General features: G+C 41.2%; 1 non-coding gene across 1 annotated transcript; it reads right to left on the reverse strand.

Moving 5' to 3' along the window:
* Nucleotides 1–12,913: 12,913 nt before the first annotated feature.
* TRNAM-CAU (transfer RNA methionine (anticodon CAU)) lies at nucleotides 12,914–12,985 on the reverse strand. Its single transcript has one exon. It is a non-coding gene; the product is annotated as a tRNA-Met (tRNA).
* Nucleotides 12,986–19,320: the final 6,335 nt, after the last annotated feature.

Consider the following 19,320-nt stretch of genomic DNA (forward strand, 5'->3'; position numbering starts at 1 on the left):
GAAATATATGTGCTTTCTTACTTTTTCCAGCTTTATTGAAACATAATTGACATTTATCATTGTGTAAGTTTCAGGTGTACGAGTGTTGATCAGAAACACTCATTGCAAAGCGATTGCCACCATCGCATTAGTTAATACTTGCATCCTGTCGCATACTTCCCATTTCTTTTATGTGATGTCATTTTCTTTTTTGTTTTGTGGTGGGAACATTTACGATCTACTTTTCTTATCAACTACCGAGTATATACTACATTACTATTAACTATGATCACCGAGCTGTACCTTACATCCCCAGAACTTATTCATCCTGTAACTGGTAGGTTGCATTAATACTATTTGACCAACACCTCCTTTTCCCCGACCACTCAGCTCCTGGTGACCACCATTCTAGTCTGTTTCTGTGAGTGCAGCTTTTTTAGGTTTGACAAACAAGTGATACAATATAGTATCTGTCTTTCTTTGTCTGACCTATTTCACTGTAAAAAAAAATGTGTTTTAGAGTGATTTCAGATGCACATGCTATAAATGTATTTTGGGAACATTATCACTTCTACACCACTGTGTAGTAAAGGGCTTGGATGTTTCCCTATTTCACTGAAGATGCAGATGTGAAACCAGAAGAAGAAATAGGTCTCTGAGCCCAGCCATTTAGAAAACTTAATGAGCCTGGGCTACGATAAGGTATCATTCATTGTCATCCCACTTCTCTGTTTTAGTGCTGGCTTCCTAATACTTGAAATTAAATGAACAATCTCTTGCTCTCTCACTCTTTGCTGTTTTATTTACTTTTTCTCCTTAGTCTCATTTGTTTCAGCTGTCCTGGCAATACATTTAATGTCTCACAGAAAATCAGCCCACACCAAAAAAGATGGTGAATTTAAGATTTTAAAAATAATGCTTGGAAATTTTCTTGAAATTTTGCTCTATTTTTTTTTAACATCGATATTTACTTGGTAGATGCCATGCGCTCAAGTTCTTTTTCCAAAATGTCTCCAATAAGCCCATATTTCTTCATCTCTAGTCCAACTATGGCCCTGCCCATCTCTCCAAAGCTTTACTAAGGAGCTCTGTCTGCTTCTTCCTTTATATACTTCCATCTCCTCCCCTGAAATATTATTTGACCCCCTGAAATCACTGGTTGCATGCACTTATCTTAAGATAAAATCTAGCATTGGTTTTTTTGGCCTTGCAGCTTAATTCCCTGGGCCTTTGGCAGTGAAAATGCAGTCTTAACCACTGGCTAGGCTAAGGCTAAGTCATGTCAGTCGTGTCCGACTCTGCGACCCCAGAGACGGCAGCCCACCAGGCTCCCCCGTCCCTGGGATTCTCCAGGCAAGAACACTGGAGTGGGTTGCCATTTCCTTCTCCAATGCATGAAAGTGAAAAGTGAAAGTGAAGGCCCTCAGTCATGTCTGACCCTCAGCGACCCCATGGACTGCAGCCTTCCAGGCTCCTCCGTCCATGGGATTCTCCAGGCAAGAGTACTGGAGTGGGGTGCCATTGCCTTCTCCGCTTAACCACTGGACTACCAGAGAATTCCCAAATCTAGCATGCTTAATGCAACCTACTAAACCCTATGTAGTCTGACCCCTCCGTCCCATCAGCTTCGATTCCTACTACCATTTCCTTCAGATGTTATTTGCTCCAGCCACAAAGCTTTCACGCAACTCCCCAGATACATCAGATATTTTCCTCCTCGGGGCCTTTGCAAGTGTTGTTCCTTCTACTTACTATACTCTCTTCTCTGCTGTTTTCTCTCTCCTGTAACTCTAGTTACATTTCACTGGCTTTGTTATAGATTAACTAAAAATGAAAAGCCAATCAATAACGTTTAAGAAATGATTATGTATATGAAGTCATTATAAATACAAGTAGTAAGATTGGCCTATTTAAAAAAATTCCACTCTTAGGTATTTACCCAAGAGAAATAAAAACATGTCCACAAATGACCTATATTTAAATATTTATAGGGCTCTAGTCATAATAGCACCAAGCTAGAAATAAACCAAATTCCATCAACAGAAGGCTGGATAAACAGATTGAGCTGTATATGTATAATGCCCTACCATGTGCTCTCAGTCACTCAGTCATGTCTAGTTCTTGGCAACCCCATGGACTGTGGCCAACCAGTCTCCTCCGTCCATGAGATTTCTCAGGCAAGAATACTGGGGTGGGTTGCCATTTCCTTCCCCAGGGGATCTTCCCAACCTAGGGACTCAACACATGTTTCCTGTATTGCAGGCAGATTCTTTACCACTGTGTCACCTGGGAAGCCCTGTAATTCACCACTACTCAACAATAAAAAAGAATAAGCCACCAATACATGCAGCAGCTTGAACCTCCAAAACATTATATTAAACAAAAGAAGCCAGAAATAGAAGAGAGTATATTGCATGATTCCATTTATGTAAAGTCCAAGGACAGGCAAATAAATACTATAGCACCAGAAATCAGAACAACCGTTATCTTTGGGGATGTGTGATGGCAGGGGGAAGGGCATTGGCTTGAAAGGGCACAAAGGAACTTCTGCATCTTGGAAATGGTCTGAATCTTGCTTTGAGTAATGGGGTTACATAAGTATATACTGGATTTCCCAGGTGGTACTAGTGGTAAAGAACCCACCTGCCCGTGCAGGAGACATAAGAGACGTGGGTTCAACCCCTGGGTCAGGAAGATCCCCTGGAGGAGGGCATGGCAACCCACTCCAGTATTCTTGCCTGGAGAATCTCATGGACAGAAGAGCCTGGTGGGCTATGATCCATGGAGTCGTAAAGAGTCAGACACGACTGAAGTGACTTAGCATGCACGCACAGGTGTGTACATTTGTCAAAACATTAAACTGTATACTGAAGATGTACACATTGTGTTGTGTATGCAATACACCTTAATTAAAGAACAATGCAGTCTTATGTTTTTGTAATTTGGCTGCTCAAAGAGATTTTTCCATAATCAACTCCAACGCATCATTCTATTTCCTTTGTAGCTTCCGTCACTTCTTTTGAAACATACTCAAATCTCATGTATGTTAATCATGTGAGAGGTTACCAGGCTTCCCTCTGGATCGATAGACTTATTTTCTTAATACATGTGGTATTGTGATAACAGACATCTCATTCCCTCACCCATAGGGGATAAGAAGTAGCTGCAGTGTACACTGGAAGGCACAGTGGTGATAGTGACATCTTGGCAGTGAAGGAGAAAAAACTAAAAGTATGACCTAAGAATCCAAAAGAGTGTGAGCCTGGAATGATTGAAACAAAATCAGACAATGTTATACATTTCCGTAGTCACAGGGCATCACGTTTTGTCATAGGGTTCATCCAGAAATGTTAAATCATATGCAGTATATTCTATTTAAACCTAGGTAAATCATATGCAGTATATTCAAAGCTATGGTTTTTCCAGTAGTCATGTATGGATGTGAGAGTTGGATTATAAAGAAATTTGAGTGCCAAAGAATTGATGCTTTTGAACTGTGGTGTTGGAGAAGACTCTTGAGAGTCCCTTGCGCTGCAAGTGGATCCAACCAGTCCATCCTAAAGGAGATCAGTCCCAGGTGTTCATTGGAAGGTCTGATGTTGAAGCTGAAACTCCAATACTTTGGCCACCTAATGCGAAGAACTGACTCATTTGAAAAAACCGTGATGCCGGGAAAGATTGAAGGCAGGAGGAGAAGGGGACAACAGAGAATGAGATGGTTGGATGGCATCACCGACTCAATGGACATGAGTCTGAGTAAATTCCAGGAGTTGGTGATGCACAGGGAGGCCAAGCGTGCTGCAGTCCAAGGGGTCGCAAACAGTCGGAGATGACTGAGCGACTGAACTGAACTGAACTGATCTTCTATTTTAAAAGCAAAGAAGGGTAAATACATGAACATTTCATAGAGAACAATTTAAATCATATTTCTGTTTTGGTGCATGAAGGGATAAATCTTCAAATAGCCAGATTAATCCAGTCTGGGATGAAAGCCAGTCCCTGGTAGAACCAGGACTGGTGGCAAAGGAGCTGCCTTTGGGTAGATGGCTATTATTACACAACCAGGCGGAGTCCCAGGCAACTGAAAGGGGTCATGTAATCCCAATAAGCTCTGATTTAACACCTTTATCACCAACATGGAGCTTTCTTACCCTATAAGGATGCTGAGTAATACTGCAAACATGCATTTTCTGTGGGCCATCTGGTTATGAAAACCCCATAGGGTAAGACTCATGAGAAGGTCTTGCTAGTTTTTCTGAAAGTAAATAATTCTAAATGGGCTCCTGGAGAGTTTTCTGGGTAATTCATATTCTACAGAGATTTGATTGCAGAAAATTTCCAGTAAACTTAAAACTCAACTTCCTATAACACTTAGAAAGTGTACAAAAACAATTGGCTTTTGTTCGATTGAGAAAGACCCTGGATGAGTAGAACTTTGAAATGGTGAAAGAAAAAGGTAGATAAATAAGACGGAAATTTCTGACTGTCAGCGACTAAAGAAAACCTTGCTGAACTTGGAAAGTATAATAAAAGAGGGATCTTGCCTAGTTTGAGTTGTCGTATCCTTGGGCTTCCCTGGTGGTTCAGCAGTAAAGAATTTGCCTGGCAATGCAGGAGATGTAGGTTCAATCCCTGGTTCAGGAAGATCCCTGGAGAAGAACTATTCTTGGGTGGGAAATCCCATGGACCAAGGAGCCTGGCGTGTTCCAGTCCATGGGGTCGCAAAGAGTCGGACACAACTGAGTGACTGAACTGAACTGAGCAACTAAACAACAACATCTTGAGTTCAGATTCATGCCTGGATAGAATGCCGTGTGTTCTCAGGGATGAAGGGCCCGCAGGAGAATGAGAGCGAGGAGGCAGATGCTGTTGGAAGGAGAGAGCTGGAATGTCCTAGTGGTCAAGAGAAATGCATGTGTGGGTGTGTGGGAGGGTATCAGGGGAAATGAACACTGCCAAGTTGATTTGTATTTTAACTACCAAAGCATTCCTAGGACATTCTTCCAAGATGCTGGGATTAGAGAGATGGCAAGTTTCAACAGTATGTTTATCCATTACAAGTACAAGAACTAAGAAAAAAATTTTGGCAGATGTATCTTTAATTCTAAAAAGACAATGGTGACATTAAGGAAACTTTGAAACAAAGTGACTTCTCATAATTCCTTTACTCTTCAACAGCTAATATTCTATTTTTCTATGTTTTCTTCTGGACTAAAACTAAAACTCTCTTTCTCTAGCAGTACCTTTGAGTGAGTAAGTTTCCTCTTGGCATGATCTCTATTGAAGCAGCTTCTAAACCCTAATGAGCTGGGAACAATTCTCCAGTCCTGTATCATTCTGCCTTAAACTGGCCACTTGAACTGCAAAGAGGAATTATCTGCAATTATTATTTCACGACTGTTTTCAAGATTCCCCACTTTCAACATCCGCTGCACGTGGTCTGCAGAAGTAAAGCAAGTCAAACACTGTGGGCAAGAAAGCGATTCTGCTGTTCTTCAGAATGAGCTTCCCTGGTAGCTCAGTTGGTGAAGATCCACCTGCAAAGCAGGAGACCCCAGTTTTATTCCTGGGCTGGGAAGATCTGCTGGAGAGAGGGTGGGCTACCCACTCCAGTATTCTTGGGCTTTCCTTGTGGCTCAGCTGCAGTGTGGGAGACCTGGGTTCAATCTCTGGGTTGGGAAGATCCCCTGGAGAAGAGAACAGCTACCCACTCCAGGGGTCACAATGAGTCTGACACGACTTTCACTTTCACTTCACTTTCCAGAATGGGCTTAGGGATCATCCTTCCTAACTCCCTGTTATTAGTAAGAAAAATGAGGCCCAGAAAGGTCATAGAACTAATAAATTCTGTTGTTGAGATTTGACCCAAGGTGTTAAAAATTTTTTAATTTTAAAAAAATTTTAGATTTTTAGAAAAAAATTCAAATCTACCTTCCTCTGCTGCTGCTGCTGCTAAGTTGCTTCAGTCGCGTCCAACTCTGTGCGACCCCATAGACAGCAGCCCACCAGGCTCCCCCATCCCTAGGATTCTCCAGGCAAGAACACTGGAGTGGGTTGCCATTTCCTTCTCCAATGCATGAAAGTGAAGTCGCTCAGTCGTGTCCTACTGTTAGCGACCCCATGGACTGCAGCCTACCAGGCTCCTCCGTCCATGGGATTTTCCAGGCAAGAGTACTGGAGTGGGGTGCCATTGCCTTCTCTGCTACCTTCCTCTAACCCCCTCTTAATGTTAACAGACAACCACAGTTCAGTGATCAAAATCAGAAAACACTGTTACAGTACTATTAATTAAACTACAGACCTTTGAATTTCATCATTTTCCCCCCTAGCCTCTCTTTGTCATTCTGGGATCCAATTCAGAATCTCACATTGCACTGAATTATTATACCTCCTTAGTTTCTTCCAGTGAGGGAGAACTCCTCAATCTTTGTCTTCCATGACCTTGACACTGTTGAATAGTACTGGCCAGATATTTTGTAGAATGTCATTCATTTGGGGTTTGTCTAATGTTTCCTCACCATTAGACCGAGTTTATGCATGAGGCAAAGTGTCCTTCTCAGTACATTATATTGGAAAATATACAACATTGGTATGTCCTGTTACTGGTGATATTATCCTTGATCACTTGGTTGAGATGGTATCTGTCAGGTTTCGCTACTCTTATTATTTTCCCCTTTGTAATTGATGAATATCTTAGTGGAGTTACATTGAGATGATGCTAATATCCTAATTTTCCTCAAACTTTCACCTATAGATTTTAGTATTTATCAGTTGGAGAAGGAAATGGCAAGCCACTCCAGTGTTCTTGCCTGGAGAATCCTGTGGACAGAAGAGCCTGGAGGGCTGCTGTCCATGGGGTCGCACAGAGTCGGACACGACTGAAGCAACTTAGTAGCAGCAGCAGCAGCAGTGGATGCTACCTGCAACAATTATTATTATAATGTTTACCTAATAGTGATTTTGTTATAGACAGATGGAAATAGAGATATCTTTGTACTAATAGCTGGATGGATATTTATTTTATTCTGTGGATCATAACCCAGTGTTATCATTATTTACTTTGTTGCTCAAATTGTTCCAACTTTTGGCCACTGGGGTGTCCTTTAGGTTGGCTCATATATCCTTTTGTCATGCCTCATCATTGTGGGGTTATGTTGCTTGTGGGACTATGTTGCTGGTTTGAGTACTTCATTATTTTCTTCGTTTCTTTTTCTAAAGACTATGTTTTTAAATTTTCAGTTTCTTTATTTGGCTGTGCTGGGTCTCAGTTGCAGCATGTGGGACCTAGTTCCCTGACCAGGGATTGAATCCAGCCCCCTGCATTGGGAGAACAGAGTCTTAGTTGCTGGACCACCAGGGAAGTTCGAGTACTTCTTTATTTTCTGACACATGATTTTCCAGGCTCAATTACATTCTGCCTACCCCAGCCCTAGAATCAACTGCTTCTCTGAAGAACCCTCTGAGCCAAGACTTTTTGTCATAAGCGTCTTATGCTCCTTCCCTCAGCTCATGTTATGTCTTAAACACATTTGACTTGACCGTTTAGTACACTTTTCTCAGAAACACACTATACAGGTAGGTGGGGTTTGTACTTGTCATTCAGCACCGGCTTGTGGTTACTACTGATGCTCCTCTGTCCACGTTAATTGTCCCGCGGGGATGATCCGGGCATGAGGTAGCAGGAGGGTGGGAGGACAGAGAAGTGGGTGGAGGGCAGAAAAGGGGATGGTGTGGATATCAATGAAGAAATGGAGGGGGAGGCTGGGAGACCCTGGACGAGACTCAAATATGCATATCTGAGTTCTTTCTGCTACACGACTAGGCAGATCCGAAAATCTACAAACATTTCAAAAGGAAGTTAGAGTTTTTGAAGTTTTAAGTTTTTGTTTTGTTTTTTTCAGTCCAAGGTTTTTGTTTGTTTAAATTGAAGTATAGTTGATGTACTTTCCTCAGTGATTTTCAATGTGTTCTTGAGTCCGTGGCTATAATGAACAAACTTGATCATGCCATTCTATTGGTTTGGTTTTTCTTGGGGTGGCGGGAGGAGGGCCACGCTGAGTGGCATGAAGGATCTTCCCTGACCAGGGATCGAACCTGTGCCCCTGTAGCAGACACATGGAATCCCAACCGCTGGACCACCAGCGAAGTCCTTAATTTTTCTGGCACTTGATCCACTCTGCCTGTAGGGAAGTTGCTCTTTGTGAGTCTGGCTTCTCTTCCTTCTCTCCCTTTCTCTCTCTTGCCTCCAGCAGCTGTTCGAACTGATTTTTGGGGTCGCGGCAAGTTGGTTTCTGGCTAAGTCTCACACAGTCATTGAGGAAGTGTTATTACACTCCCTGTGTTAGGGGATGGATAAAGTTATACATAGAGATGTTAATTGAAAACAGAGCTACGTTCACAGTGGAAATTAAAAGGAAGACTGGAAAAACAGAAATGAAACTTCTGGTTTTCTAATCTTTTTCATAAATAATGCAACTTAAAAACAACGTAGAAAACTTCAAATAGATGAATATGTATCATAATGTGAATATATGCAATAAAGCCCATGTGCCATTCCAAGATTCAAGAACACGTAAGGGTAACAAATACAGTAGTTCTGGGGTTTTAGTGAGGGATGGTTTTACTGTTATAGGAACAGTGCTTCTATATCTTTTTAACTGTCTTCAAATGACACTGCATTTTCTTCTACATACCTGCCCCTGTGTGTGTGTGTGTGTGTGTGTGTGTGACAGAGAGAAAGAAACTCAGAGAGAGAACAGTGAAAGAGATATGACACACTGGTTTCTTACAGGAAATTTAATACATGTCAGCACAAATCTGACACTGACTCATTTGGCAGAAAGAACAAATTCACACGCCAGAGTAAACAAAGAATGGAGTGAGATCCCAAGAACAGGGGAAGGGTGGGGAGGCTGTCTATGATTTAAGATATGAAAGAGGTGCTTTCTTAAAATCATTTTCAATTTCTCAGAGTCACGTTGAATTTTTATCCTGACACCCTCAGCACTTGTCTTGAAGGATTTAGGGAGTTTCTTCCTCCCCTCTGATCCCCACAATCATTTAGCCATTATGTCCAGCATAACCTGTCTCCTCCTCCTCATCGCCTTTCTGTCCCCATGAGTACTCAGTTGGTTCAGCATTCACCAAGGTTTCTTTCCGTCTTTGACTGTCTCTGAATTATTCATCTCTTAAAATTCATTCTAGGCATGTCTTCCTACTCGGTCAGAGCTGGCCATTTCTTTCTTGATGCCACCACTGAATCTTGTGTTAACTGATTCTATCATTCTCTCCTAAATATACTGTAATTGATGGTTTGTGTACTCACCTCCCATACTTGACTTAGGCTGTGAGGTTCTTGAAGACTGGGGTTGTGTCTACAGTCCCAATGGGGTTTATTTCTATATCCCCAGTGCCTATCAGGGCTGGGCACATTCAGTGCTTGATAAATGCTTGGTCAGTGAATGAAAAAATAAATGCCCAGGTGAATAAATGAAGAAGTCTGCTCAATTCATTAAAGAACTGTTACTAACTAGTAAACTCCTCATTGTCAACCCCAAGCAGGTGTTTCTCCCTGTAGCGGACAATTCATGACAAACCACGTGATAGAAGATTATATCCTTTAAAATGATATCTACAAGTGATAGTTTCTCCTCTACAAATAATTATCTCCTCAGGATATTGAGTTACTTTTACTTTTTGAAGGCATTTGTAGTTATTATGCCTGTGGTTCCATCTGGGCTTCCCTGGGGGCTCAGATGGAAAAGAATCTGCCCGCAGTGCGGGGGACCTGGGTTTGCTTCCTGGCTTGGGAAGATCCCCTGAAGGAGGGCATGGCAACCCACCCCAGTATTTTCGCCTGGAGAGGCCCATGAACCAAGCAGCCTGGCTGGCTTCATGCAGTCCATAGGGTAGCCAAGAGTCACACAGGACTGAGCGACTAAGCACAGCACAGCCATAGCTCCATCTAGTGAAGCCAACTGGCAAGACAGTAATTAAGATAACTGCATGAATGTGCTGCTGCTGCTGCTGCTGCTAAGTCGCTTCAGTCGTGTCCGACTCTGTGTGACCCCCGAGACGGCAGCCCACGAGGCTCCCCCGTCCCTGGGATTCTCCAGGCAAGAACACTGGAGTGCGTTGCCATTTCCTTCTCCAATGCATGAAAGTCTAAAGTGAAAGTGAAGTCGCTCAGTTGTGTCCGACTCTTAGTGACCCCATGGACTGCGGCCGACCAGGCTCCTCCATCCATGGGATTTTCCAGGCAAGAGTGCTGGACTGGGGTGCCACTGAGAAACAGTGAAAAAATCATCTATAGAAAATGACCCTTCCCTTTCTAGGTTCAGAAACCTTCAATTGTGTCTACTTTGTACTTTCTAGAATTCAACAGTCTTTTTCTTGCCAAAATAACCTATTTCTAAATATATGGGCAGTGTCATGTCACTGGAAAATAATATGAACATATGGAAAACTTTTACAATTAGCTTCTATTTTACTGCCTTTAAATCAAAGAGCCACTGATATTTATTAACACAAAATACTATTTAGATATTTTGTGGAATAACATTTTTGTAAACAATGCAAAAAACCCTAGCAATTTAATTTTTTAAGAGTCCTTTTTTTTAATGTGGACCATTTAAAAAGTCTTTATTACCATCTTTGTAAATTCCATATATGTGTCTTAGTATACTGTATTGGTGTTTTTCTTTCTGGCTTACTTCACTCTGTATAATCGGCTCCAGTTTCATCTACCTCATTAGAACTGATTCAAATGTATTCTCTTTAATGGCTGAGTAATCCTCCATTGTGTATATGTACCACAGCTTTCTTATCCATTCGTCTGCTGATGGACATCTAGGTTGCTTCCATGTCCTGGCTATTATAAACAGATGTATAGAACAGACTTTTGGACGCTGTGGGAGAGGGAGAGGGTGGGATGATTTGGGAGAATGGCATTGAAACATGTATACTATCATGTAAGAAATGAATTGCCAATCTAGGTTCGATATAGGATACAGGATGCTTGGGGCTGGTGCACTGGGATGACACAGAGAGATGATATGGAGAGGGTGGTGGGAGGGGGGTTCAGGATTGGGAACTCATGTACACCCTTGGCGGATTCATGTCAATGTATGGCAAAACCAATACAGTATGGTAAAGTAAAAAAAATAAAAAATAAAGAGCAAAAAAAAAAGATTAAAAAAGTATAATAATTTTAAAATTTAAAAAATAATAAAATAAAAGAAAAATAAAAACTAAAAATAGAAAAAAATAAAGTCTTTATTGAATTTGTTATAATATCGTTTCTGTTTTATGTTTTGGTTTTTTGGCCACAAGGCATGTGGGATCTTAGCTCCCCGACCAGGGATCAAACCTACACCTTCTGCCCTGGAAGGCAAAGTCTTAACCACGGAACACCAGGGAAGTCCCCAATTTAATTAATATTTATCAAGTGGTTTTTAGTGATTGAAATGTGCTTCAGGATAAATATCGTCGCGTCATGATACCCATTATTGTAAAACTTAAAAATATTATAGCAAAATGGTGTATTGTTTAAATATCTGTCTTCTTAGACTATAAGGCAAAGCACGGGAGTCATGAACATGAAGTACTTCAGCAGAGTGACTTACCTCGTGGTCCAGTGGTCAGGACTCCACGCTCCCACTGCAGGGGGGCTCAGGATCGATCCTTGGTCAGGGAACTAAGATCCTTCATGGTACGCAGCATTGCCAAAAAATTAGAGACAAACTACCAGAAAACAAACCTTCAGAAGAGTGGTCGCCTCTGTGGAGAGACAAGAGGAATGGATCAGAGTAAAACGTCCAGTGGCTGCCGCAGGATTGGAAATGTTTTCATTCTGTGTGAGGTCATGGGCACCTGGATTTTTATTTTATTGTTATGCTTCAAAACTTCAATGTACATATTTTTTGATCCAATAATTCCACTTTTGAGAAATATTCTTACAGAAATGAAGGACCAATATATAAGGATATGCATAACAAAGAAAGAAAGAAAAATTAAACAAAAGAAATAAATAGTTACGATGTAAGCTCCATATATATTCTACTTTGGGACTCAGCTAAGTGTGATATATATTAGGTTTTCATAAATGCAAAATTTGATGATAAATATTATGAGCATTACCATATGCTATGCTTCAATAAAAGCTATGTTTTAAAACAAAAAACTTTAAGTGATATTTTAACAAACATTGTTTGGTGTAAATAGATACATAAGCATACTTATAATAAGGCATATTATGCTAATGAAATAACACTGAATATGACAAGGTGGAGAAAGTCTAGTAGCATAAAAAAAGAGGCAAATACAATTCTTTCATATAGGGCTTTAAGAATGTTAAGAACACAATGTTCCATAGGATTTTCTTCAGTCCAAAATTTTAGTATCTTTTGGTAGTTGTTCCACCAATAATATTTTTTTTATTTATTTTTAAATGTTTTTAAAGTTTTTATATATTTTTATTTATCATTATTGATGTGTAGTTGATTTGCAATACTATATGAGTTTCAAGTGTACAACATAGTGGTTCAATTTTAAAGTTACATATTCCATTTACAGTCATTACAAAATATTGGCTATATTCCCTGTGAAAAGTGAAGTGAGAGTGTTAGTCACTCAGTTGTGTCTGATTCTTTGCGACCCCATGGACTATAGCCTGCCAGGCTCCTCTGCCCATGGGGTTCTCCAGGCAAGAATATTGGAGTAAGCAGCCATTCCCTTCTCCGGGAGATCTTCCCAACCCAGGGATCAAACCCTGGTCTCCTGGATTTCAGGCAAATTCTTTACCATCTGAGCCACCAGGGAAGCCCAAAACAGTTACCTAAACACTTCACTAAAGAAGATATACAGTGGCAAATTTTCTTAATAAACTCTCTTCTCTACTCCTAAAGATCTCTTCAGGAGGAAAAGAGCCCCACCTTAGCAGAGGATGGTTTCGATCCATCGACCTCTGGGTTATGGGCCCAGCACGCTTCCGCTGCGCCACTCTGCTGGTGCACTGTACCATACATCTTTGTAATGTATTCATTCTGTACATAGTAATTTGTAGCTCTTAATTTTCTAACCCCATTAAACCCCACATCCTCTTCCCCGTGCCCAGCACTTCTCTCTAAATCCTGCTAGTAATCACTATGTGATTTTCCCTAGTGGCTCAGATGGTAAAGAATCTGCCTGCTCATGCAGGAGACCTGGGTTTGATCCCAGGGTCAGGAAGATCCCCTGGAGAAGGGAATGGCTACCCACTCCTGCATTCTTGCTGGAAGAATTCCATGGACAAAAGAGCCTGGCCGGCTACAGTCCATGGGGGTTGCAAGGAGTTGAACACTACTAAGCAACTAACACTTTCATTTCTTTGAGTCCCTACGTCGTTCTCTATATCTGTGAGTCTGTTTCTTTTGTATTATATTCACTAGTTTGTTTTATGTTTTGGATTCTGCATGTAAGTAATGTCATACAGTATTTGACTTGCTCTGACTCGTTTCACTAAGCACATCCTCCAAACCCCTCTATCTTGTTGCAAATGGCAAAATTCCATTTTTTTTCTTTTATGGCTGAGTAATCCCAGGGACGGGGGAGCCTGGTGGGCTGCCATCTGTGGGGCTGCACAGAGTCGGACACGACTGAAGCGACGCAGCAGCAGCAGCAGCAGTATTCAATCATATCTGTATATCTATCTATCTATCTATATCTATATCTATATCTATATACACACCTCATCTTCTTTATCAATTCATCTGTCAATGGACACTTAGGTTGCTTCCATGACTGTTGTAAATAATGCTGCTGTGAACATTGGGATGAATTATTTTTAAATTAATGTTTTTTCCTTCTTTGAATATATACCCAGCAGTGGAATTTCCGGATCATATGGTAGTTCTATTTCTGAAGGTGGAGTAAAATCAAATCCCAGCATGAGAGTAAAGCTAGCTACAAAACATTGGGGAAGGTTATAAATTTATTAATACTTTTAAACCCACTGTCAGCAGAGAGAGACTGATTTGTTTGTTGGTTCACTTTGCCACCATATCCTGGTGGCACCTGGCTGGTGCTGGGTAAGTAAGATGTCAGACTCCCAAGGTGGCCAAACAGGAGAAAGAGATGGGCTGGGCCAAGAGGCGTATGCGGTACAACCGGAGCTTTGTCAATATTGTGCCCACCTTTAGCAAGAAGAAAGGCCCCGATGTCAACTCCCAAATCCTTTGTAATCCTGGCTTTCTCTAATAAAGCCACTTAGACCAATCAAAAAATAACAAAACACACCATTAGAAAAGTGTGCACCAAGGAAAAGCCATGCACTCTGAGAACCAGAAAGAAGGTGTCTGCAAGCCAAGGAGAGAGGTGTTGGGAGAGACCACCCTTGCTGACACTTTGACCTTGGACTTCCAGTCTCCAGAAAATATACTGAGGAAATTAATATATATAGCCAATTTGGGTGCCTGGATCTATGTGTGATCTATGTGTAGGTGTTGGATTCAGCTGCCCACTTTGTCAGGTTCAAATCCTGTTACTCGGTTAACCAACAGAACTCTATATTCCCAGGAATGTGTCAAAGTCCTCTCTTGATATCTCATTTCACATTTTTTTTTTGTAAGCATTATGTTTAGCCTATTGTTTGCCTCAGTTCCTATCTACCACTTCAGGCAACCACAATATTAAACCACAGAACTCTAGATTTGGGGTTTTAGAACACTTCCAGGACATTCCTTGTTTCTCTGCTGATTTGCCACTTGAGTAAGTATAAGTAGAGCTTCCCTGATAGCTCAGTTGGTAAAGAATTCACCTGCAATGCAGGAGACCCTGGTTCGATTCCTGGGTCGGGAAGAGCTGCTGGAGAAAGGATAGGCTACCCACTCCAGTATTCTTGGGCTTTCCTTGTGGCTCAGCTGGTAAAGAATCTGCCCACAATTGTGGGAGACCTGGGTTGGGAAGATCCCCTGGAGAAGGGAAAGGCTACCCACTCCAGTATTCTGGCCTAGAGAATTCTGACACGACTGAGCGACTTTCAAGTATAAGTAAGTGTGACTATGTCTGTGTGATTATTTAGTACTTCCTTTACTTTCTTATGAATTTAGTAATGTATTTAAAAGTACTTTGGGAAGTAGTATCAGTGAAAATGGCAAAGTAGGAAATACAGCCAATATTTTAGAGTAACTATAAATGGAGTATAACCTTTAAAAATTCAACCACTATGTTGTACACCCGAAACTCAAAATGTTGTAAATCAACTAAATGTCAATAAAAATAAAGATATATAAAAACCTTAAAAAAAACTGTTATGTAAAGAATTTGCTCCCAGTGGAAGTGGATGATAGTGATATATGAAGGTTAAGAACACTATGGTGTCTAGGTAGAACAATGTTATTTCTTGTTCAGAAGTCCTAGAAAAACTTCCACCCTCACCCTTAGGTTTCCTCATAGGTGAAATAAGAATATTACAGGGATTAGTAAAAGCGAGAAAGAGACTCTGGAATCTGTAATCTTCTATTAGGGGCTTTGTGCCTTGAAGGGCTTCTTTACTCATAGGCTATTGATTAATTCTGGGGACTGGTTTTCAGGGATCTCTTTGAATCCTGATGGGAGGTACACTGTGAATTTTGCCAATATCAGTGGAGATTTTGTCTGTAAGGAGGGTGATAGCTGATTCAATAGGGACAAATAATCAGTGTTCCCAGGATCAGCTCTAGACAGAGCAAAAAAAGATGTCACAGCACCATTTAACTCATCTGATTGGCTGCTTTGATAAGTACTGTCAAATTATAGAATCATCTCCCCGCCCCCTCCTTTTGAGAGAAGGAAATTCTGGCATGATACTTCTTTAAGAAGTCTCAGGCTTATACATGGATAGCAGTGGGAGAACTAAGGAGGAAAGGGTGTGTGTCTCTCAAAGGTCCTAAACAGAAGCAAGTAGGTTCAGAGACAGAAGCATCTCGAGGTTCACTGGGGTCTCCACTGTCTGCACTGTTCTATTACTCCAGGGCAGGGGCTGCTTTATAGTAGTGGGCTTGTACACCATGAGCATGACTCAGATGTCAGTTAGGACTGGAGGAGATTCAGCCCCAATTTAGAGAAACGTGTCTCTAAGCCACTTGGAGGGAGGATTGTGAAGAGCCTGTGTCACTCCTCAGGGCTCCATCATTGAGAAGTGAGAGCTAGCTGGAAAGGCCCCTTAGAGGGTTACAAGTACCTGAAGAGTTTAACTGTCTCTTTCCCAAAGTCCTGGCTCTCTGCAATCCTAGCAGAAACTAGGAGGGTCTTGCTTTTCATTTGCTGGAGTTGAAGATTAAGACTTTTGGTGGCCTTCCGCTCAGGTGACTCCTGTAGTACTCAAGAGAGCTGGTTTGTCTGATTAATTAAATTTGGAGTGGACATAGTTTCTTATTTCTCTTGGTCCTTTTTACTAGCAGGGAAATCTCCTGGTTTAGCCTGTAAATAGAGTTAAAATCTACCTGATTAGAATTACCATCTGAAGGAAGGTCAGAATTATCATTTAAAACTATCTGAAAGTGACCGTAATACTCATGAACAGGCTCATCAGATTTTTGTCTGCAAAACTGAAATTTGTTCAACAGGCTTTGGAAAAACCCTAGGAATCCCCTAGGAAGCCATCTAGTGATTGTTGAGCGTGATTGTATGAGTTAGCAGGCTAGTCTCGAAACAGAAGGTAGTCATCAGATCTGTTACTCCTGAAACCTGCTTCTACTGATTAAGTTCCTTTTAATTGTTTTTATAAAAACATGCAGATCTTCCAAGAGTCAAGTAGCCTAAACAAAAGCGGTTTGCCTGAGTTGTTTTCCAGGAACTTGGAATCAGCTGAGCCCAATTTGAGCTCTAACTAGTTAAGACCACTGACCCTTCAACTGGGCATGCTCCGTGACCTTTTGACTTCAGAAGCCTGAAAACTCCATCTGCAGAGCATGTTCTGAGTATAGTATTGTGAAGAAGCCTGTAGCTTAGTTGTATCTAGGCCAGAATGAAGATCACCTCACATTTTCTTGTCTCCAATTAGCCTCAGTTTTATCCCAAAGAATACCCCCAGCCCCTTGCCTTTGAGGAAGTGGATTTGAGACTTCCATCTTCTCGCTTGGCCACCTTGTAAGTAAACCTTTTCTTTGCTGCAAACTTCGGTGTCTCAGCATTTGGCTTGCTGCATGTTGGGCAAACAATCTTGGTTCAGTAACACCTTACCAGTTGTATTTCTAGGTACCTTTCAGCATTTTCCCAGTTAGCAGTTTTAATTCAATGCTGGGCCTATCCTTAGCCAAGAAGCATATGAACTAGCTGGTAAAAGTCAGAGATACCAGGTTGCTAAATTTGAGTAACAAAAAATTCCTCTGTAAGTCTGTGAGATTCTTTGGGTTACTGTGGGGGGGAAAAATCTATGACTATAGCTCAAAGTTCAGCTTTAGTGCAGAGAGCAGAAGAAATTAAGGGTTTGGTTTCTGGATCCTCAGTAGGCCTAATTTTATAGGGATGGGTTCTGAAAAGTTCGGAGGAAAAGGGAGATGGGGGAGAGTTTAAGAGAAAAAGCAAAATTAAGCAAGAATTAGTGTGGGGAAGTGAGGGTAGAGAGGAGGAGCAGGCAGCATAGAAGGGAGAAGACGGCCCCAGAGGTCTAAGTACAAGGAGCCGAGAGAGAGAGAGAGACAAGATGGCGCCTGGAGCCATTTTTTCTTTCTGGAATGGTAACCACTGAGAGACTTACTGGTTCTGGGCACCTGAGGGAATCTCTAATTACTAGCTGACCAAGCTGACTTCAGTGGTCATACTGTACAAAGAACAGAGTTCAGAAAAGTCACTTAACAACAAACAACAGCAATAAACCCTAGAGAAAAGGGGAAATCTGATTTTTAGTTATTACATTTATTTTAAAAGTCTAGTTTTGAACAACAAAAAAATTAAGACATAAACAAGGGCTGTGATCTTCAGAAGGGTTTCTTAGTTTTTTTTCCATTCTCTTATGTGAGACGGAAAAGCTGGACGGGCTGGGGTTGTGTTACTGTTCTTCAAGGTCAGATGAGGCTCTGGTCGAGTTTTCTTTAGGGCAGGTCTTTCTCACAGGAAGTAGGATGCTCTGACATATTTCAGAAGGTCTGGCCTTAAGGTCGTCAATCTGACACTGAAGTCAGTGACCATGTTTTATTTTTGTAACCTGCAAAGTGCTTTATAGATATACTACTAAATTAATATGACTTTAATCTCTTTTTCTATCTCAACTGACCACTTACAGCTTCATAATATGTACCAACACAGACTGTCAAACTGATCTTTATTCTTCTTTTGGGGGTACTTTTTATATTGTAATTTCCATACAAAATTGCTAATGTTTCACTGTTTTAAAAACTTTTTTTTTTGTTTTTTTTTTCCAGAAATTCACTGGCAATCCACCAGTTAGGACTTGGTACTTTCTCTTCCATGGCCTGGGTTCAATCCCTGGTTGGGGAACTAAGATCCCACAAGTTGGGTGGCAAAAAAAAAAAAAAAAAAAAACACCTGAAATGTAAAAGCTTTTTTTCCACATTTTTTTCATTTGTTTGGTATTCATTTACACCTTTCAGATTTACTCTACCAGGAAAATGGGTATAGTTTTAATTTATAACTAATATTTGACTGCTTCTTTTCAATCTTATAAATTGATAGCTTGACTAAAATGAATTTTTGTGCTCCTCATTCCTATATCAATCTATTTTACTTAAAGTTAATATTAACCAGAAAATATTCAGCTCACTGGTCATTCTCTCCAACCTGTGGGGAAGCCAAAATCTCAATATAATCTTCAGAATCAGAATATGGAAGAAGGAGCCCCTTCATTAGATGCAAAAGGGAAAGTAACAGGAGAGAAGATGGGTTCTGAGATGCTTATCCTGGGATCTTTTATCTTCGTATCCCTACACCCATCTTTAAGGAAAAGTCTCTTTTTAAGTCACTGCCGCCTGGAACCAAGTTCATTGTATTCCTCACTCTACTCCATCTCAGGACCACCTGGAATCTGTTGTCTAGGGTTGCCATGGACACAGGGTTCTTATTCTAGTACTGCCTTGTTAGCAGCAGCAGGTAAAGACCTAGGGTGAAGGCCTCTGGCTGAGGACGTCCCATCACACCCTCTGCCCTTTATGTAGCTAATGTTGCCCTTTCACCCTCACAGAGTAAGAGGAATAGAACATTTTACAGGGACAGATGGAGGGTGGGGGGAAGAGGAAGGATTGGGAGAAGGGTCAGGATGGGGGTCTTTGGGCCCGCTGACAGGAAGGGTTGCCTTGTGCTTAGCTGTGGGGAACACTAATTATCATTCATCTCCCCTCCCAGGGCATTTGCAGAGCCCCCCTATCT

Source organism: Ovis canadensis, chromosome 10, assembly GCF_042477335.2.
Source record: "Ovis canadensis isolate MfBH-ARS-UI-01 breed Bighorn chromosome 10, ARS-UI_OviCan_v2, whole genome shotgun sequence".
Classification (NCBI taxonomy): domain Eukaryota; kingdom Metazoa; phylum Chordata; class Mammalia; order Artiodactyla; family Bovidae; genus Ovis; species Ovis canadensis.